A 6,000-nucleotide genomic window follows, 5' to 3' on the forward strand; every position below is an offset into this window, starting at 1 on the left:
GTGGGGTGGGGGATAGGGGGGACTGCTGACCCCACCCATTAAAACAGCATCCAGGAGTGACTGCCCCCACTTCTACTCCCACCTGACCCTCCTGCAAGACTCAGAGGGGAAACCTGGAGTTTGTGTTGTGGCTCAGTGGGTTAAGAACACAACAAGTATCCATGAGGATGAAGGTTCAATCCCTGGCCCCGGACAGTGGGTTAAGGATCCAGCGTTGCCATTAGCTGTGGTGTAGGTTGCGGATGCAGCTTGGATCTGGCATTGCTGTGGCTGTGGTGTAGGCTGGCAGCTGCAGCTGTGATTCAAACCTCTAGCCTGGAATTTCCATATGCCACGAGTGCAGCCCTATAAAAAAAGACAAAAAATTTTAAAAAAGCACAAGATGATAAGAGGTTAACTGCATCATAGAGTTGTGGTGAGGATTAAATGAGTCAATGCATATAAGCTTCTTAAAGCAGAGCCTGGAACATAGAAAACATGCAATAAATATTTGTAATAATAATAATTATTATTTAAGCTACCAATAAGTATAGCCCTGCTATAATTTGTGTAATTTTAGCACAGGGAGTCATTATTTCGGGAGTGGGAATAGGCATATCTTTAAAGAGAAACATTGTAATAGGTGATGTTCAATTCCCAGGCCCAAACAAAAGATTTCTTAAGCCATGCTATCACTTAGGACTCTCATGTTTGCGGTTTATAAATTTAAAACCATTGTATTATAATAATAATAGACAATAACCAAAAAATGATTTAAAATATAACGGTTATTTATCTTGAAAGTTGCCACCTGAATAAAAAAAAAAGTAGGGAGTTCCCGTCGTGGCGCAGCGGTTAATGAATCCGACTAGGAACCATGAGGTTGCGGGTTCGGTCCCTGCCCTTGCTCAGTGGGTTAACGATCCGGCGTTGCCGTGAGCTGTGGTGTAGGTTGCAGACGCGGCTCGGATCCTGCGTTGCTGTGGCTCTGGCGTAGGCTGGCGGCTACAGCTCCGATTAGACCCCTAGCCTGGGAACCTCCATATGCCACGGGAGTGGCCCCAAAAAATAGCAAAAAGACAAAAAAAAAAAAAAGGAGATTTTTTTGATTGAAGTATAGTTGACTTACAAAGTTGTGTTAATTTCTACTGTACCACCAAAGTGATTCAGTTATACATAGATATATTATTTTTTATTTGTTATATTTTTGCTTCTTATAGCCACACCTGTGGCATGTGGAAGTTCCCAGGCTAAGGGTCAAATTGGAGCTGCAGCTGCCGGCCTATGTCCCAGCCACAGCAACATGGGATCCCAGCCCCATCTGAGACCTACCCCATAGCTCACAGCAGTGCCGGCTCTTTAACTCACTGATCGAGGCCAGGGATTGAACCTGCATCCTCATGGATACTTGTCAGGTTCATAACCTGCAAAGCCACAGCAGGAACTCCTATACAATCTTTTTTATATGCTTTCCCATTATGGTTTATCTCAGGATATTGAATATAGTTCTCTGTGCTATACAGTGGGATCTTGTTATTTATCCATGGGTAGGTTTTTAAATGGATGAAAAGGAGTATGGAAATTTCCAACAAGGTGAAAAGAAACACCTGGGTACTTAAAGCGTTTTAGAGGTTAACACTGTAAGTTTTTTAGAAGTCTTATTTCATTCAGGGCTTATATGGCTTTTTTTTTTCCCCAGCCACTATTATCAGTGGCTTTACACATGTACGTGGAATTAAAAGAGACAGGAATTCCTGTCGTGGTTCAGTGGTTAATGAATCCAACTAGGAACCATGAGGTTGCGGGTTCGATCCCTGGCCTTGCTCAGTGGGTTAAGGATCTGGCATTGCTGTGAGCTGTGGTGTACGTCGTAAACGCAGCTCGGATCCCGAGTTGCTGTGGCTGTGGTGTAGGCCAGTGGCTACAACTCCAATTAGACCCCTAGCCTGGGAACCTCCATATGCCACAGGTGTGGCCCTGGAAAAGACAAAAAGACAAAAAAAAAAAAAAAAAAAAAAAAAGAGAGAGAGAGAGAGACAGAAGAGGATGAAACACATTTTTCCTAAAACAATGTGTATTCATATGGAAGAAAAAAACTGTTGGGATGAATTCTCTGCTTTAAGGAAAAAGAGAAAGATAGAGTATTAAATAAATAAATAAATAAATAAAATATTATAACAGTCCTTGGCTTTCATACCTTTCAACTACTGCACATTTTATTTCATTTCTTTTCTTTCCTTTTTTTGGGGGTGGGGAGCTGTACTATGCCTGCAGCATGAATAAGGTCCCAGGCCAGGAATCGAACCTATAACACAAGAGTGATTTAAGCTGCTAAGTTACAACAGTGGATCCTTAATCTTCTGTGCCACAAGAGAACTGCAATCACTGCACTTATAAACTTGCATTTTTATATGATAAACAACAGTACTCAGCAGATGTTGGAGTTGGGTCCTTGTTCAGAGGTTCCTGCCAGTCAACAGTATGGGATGTCATCTTTGTTTGGCACTGCTTGCCATGTGACTTAATACCTCTGTTTTCCCTTATTTTAATTAAAAAAATTAAAGAACATTAAAAAATAAAGACATGTAGACCACATTCATAGAATACAATTGAAACAGAGATGCTTCTCGAGGGAACACATCCTAAGTCTCAGTCAAGTGTCCACTGATCTGTGAAGGGAAAGAAGAAAAATAAAGAACATGTGCCAACTGTTGGAAATATATATTTGGGAATTCCTGCTGTGGTGCCGTGGGTTAAAAAATTTGACTGCAGTGGCTCGTGCTGCTGCAGAGGTGTGGGTTCCATCCCCAGCCTGGCACAGTGGGTTAAGGATCTGTGGCCTAGGTCACAGCTGTGGCTCAGATTCAGTTGCTGGCCTAGGAACTTCCATATGCCATGCGTATGGCCATTTAAAAAAAGAAAAGAAGAAGGAAATATATATTTGAAGATGCGGGAGTTCCTGTTACAGCTCAGCAGTAACAAACCTGACTAGTATGATGTGGGTTTGATCCCTGGCCCCGCTCAATGGATTAAGGATCCGGCATTGCTATGGCTGTGATATAGACCGGCAGCTGCAGCTCAATTAGACCTCCAGCCTGGGAACTTCCATATACCGTGGTTGTGGCCCTAAAAAAAAAAAATTGATTATCCATTTTAGTTCTCTAGCAGTGAAAACATAAATGCACATAGAGTACCTAAATCCAACTTTTTTAGTTTTGATTTTCTGAAATGATTTAAGTAGGTACAAGATTAGAGAGGCTAGTACAGAGCAAGGAAGCACCTGTGCCAGGTGGTTCCCCATGATGGTCACCAGGGGGCACCATCAGCTCATTTATAACTGCCTGGTTTGAGACGCTGTGAGGGAGGACAAAACAAGCTGTTATTTTAAATGCATCATTCAATTGGGAATTTTACAACTTAATATTTGTAATGTACAACTTACAACGTACAATTTTACAACTTAGTATTTGAGAGCGTACCAGAGATTCACGATGTAATTAGGTTTTTGCTGTGTCACTGACATCCCTGTATAAATGCTTTTAACTGCAGTCTTGAGGGAACAGATTCTCTCCTCCATTCTCTCAAGATCTTGTAGAATTATTCCAGTACCAACACGGCCCCAGGAGCTTTATCTGCTGGAGCGGATTATCTATCTCTTTGAACTCCGAAACGCCAAATCTAAGTAAGAACCTGAACTTAGATTTATTTATTTATTTATTTATTTGTTTGTTTGTTTGTTTGTTTATTTATTTATCTATCGTCTTTTTGTCTTTTCTAGGCCCGCACCCGTGGCATATGGAGGATCCCAGGCTAGGGGTCTAATCGGAGCTGTAGCCGCTGGCCTACGCCAGAGCCACAGCAACGCAGGATCCGAGCCGCGTCTGCAACCTACACCACAGCTCACGGTAACGCCGGATCCTTAACCCACTGACTGAGGCCAGGGATCGAACCCCCAACCTCCTGGTTCCTAGTTGGATTCGTTAACCACTGAGCCATGACAGGAACTCCCCAGACCTTAGATTTTTATAAGGCTTTAAATTAGATAAACTGTCACCCTTACATTTATCTGTGGAAGTGCTATTTGTGTCAAGAGTCAGATTTGGGACTAAACCAAACCCTCAGTCAAGAGAGTAGCAGCCAAGCAACCCCACCTGGTTCCCATAGCTCTGCTCCAGGGAGGATGGGTGATGCTGCTACATGATGGCTGTAGGGCCCCTTCTGTTGCAGTCTAGTGTGCTTTTCCCTTTCAGCTGTTTCCTCTTGCTGCCAATCTGCTTACCTTAAGGCCCAAGTTACTCAAAACCATTTAAAAGACACTTGGGCTGCCTGAGAAGTTTTGGCTGGTAACCTTTGCTGGCTGTGAAAGAGGGTCTTCCTGGAAAGCAGAAACCGGGTGGGGACCTCACGTTTGGGTCTGGTCCTTCTTGCCTCAGTCCAAAAACCAACTTTGGGAGGCACAGAGATGGAGCTTTACTTACACTGCCACATTCCCACGAGACTGCTGGGCAAAGAACAATAAATCACAATGTGCTAAATCATAATGAACAAATAGGGCCAAGGAGCACTGATAGAGCCACATGGTTTCATGGAAAGGGCTCTTGTTATCAGGCTGTTTCTACAGATGGTAGCCTAATCTATTGATTGTAGGTTTTGTTTGTTGAGTGCATTATTATGGGTGCATTATTTCCAAGAAGTGGGGAATGAAGCATTTCCTGTGACATCCAATACAACACAATACAATATGAATTGCCTTATTTTGTCGTCCCGTACCACGCTGCATATCCCGGGGATGTTCCTCCACTCCAGTGGAGAGTAAGGAAGATCACAAGCAGCAAGGTGTTAAGATAGGCTAGGCCAGGGCACTCCCGCCGTGGCTCAGTGCTTAACAAGCCCAACTAGTATTCATGTGGACTCAGGTTTGATCCCTGGCCTTGCTCAGTGGGTTAAGGATCCAGCATTGCCATGCACTATGGTGTAGGTCACAGATGCGGCTCAGATCCCAAGTTGCCGTGGCTGTGGCTGTGGTGTAGGCCGGCAGCTACAGCTCTGATTCGACCCCTAGCCTGGGAACCTCCATATGCTCTGAGTGTGGCCCCAAAAAGACACCCCAAAAATAGGATAGGCCATGCCAGGTAATCAACAAACTCTGAATTCTCATTGGCTCAGAGTATAAACATTTATTTCTCCCTCATGCTAGTGTTCCTTGTCATAGAGTTTACGAGGACAGCCATCCTCTGGGCAGCAACATAAGGGATGGACCTTCTCCTATTGTGTGTGTCTGTCATTTTGGACTCACTGCCGCCAGACTGAAAAATTGTGAGGAAGTTTTATGTAAGGAGGTGCTAGGAGATGTAGTCAGCCTCTGAGCTCGAAAGGAAAAGGAAGAGTTCCTGCTGTGGCTCAGTGGGTTAAGAATCCAGTGTAGTCTCTGAGAGGATGTGGGTTCGATCCCGGCTTCATTCAGTGGGTTAAGGATCCAAATTGCCACAAGCTGCAGCATAGCTCACAGATGTGGCTCAGATCTGGTGTTGCTGTGGCTGTGGCATAGGCCTGCAGCTGCAACTCTGATTTAACACCTAGCCCAGGAACTTCCAAGTGCTGCAGGTGTGGCCATAAAAAGAAAATAAATAAATAGGAGTTCCCATTATAGCTCAGCGTTAACGAATCTGACTAGCATCCATGAGGATGTGGGTTCACTACCTGGCCTCGCTCAGTGGGTTAAGTATCCAGCATTGCCATGAGCTGTGGTGTAGGTCGTAGACATGGCTTAGACTTGGTGGTGCTGTGGCTGTGAGTTGGCCGGCAGCTGCAGCTCTGATTCAGTCCCTAGTCTGAGAACCTCTATATGCCACAGGTGTGGCCTTAAAAAGCCAAAACAAAAACAATCTTAAAAAAAAGAAAATAAAGAAATAAAATTAAAAAAAAAGAAAATGAGATGGTTTGGTGAACACATAGGATCGGATCAACTCTGCCATGATCATCAATCATTATTTCTTTTTTCTTTCTTTCTTTCTTTTTTTT

Source organism: Sus scrofa, chromosome 5 (assembly GCF_000003025.6).
Source record: "Sus scrofa isolate TJ Tabasco breed Duroc chromosome 5, Sscrofa11.1, whole genome shotgun sequence".
Classification (NCBI taxonomy): Eukaryota; Metazoa; Chordata; class Mammalia; order Artiodactyla; family Suidae; genus Sus; species Sus scrofa.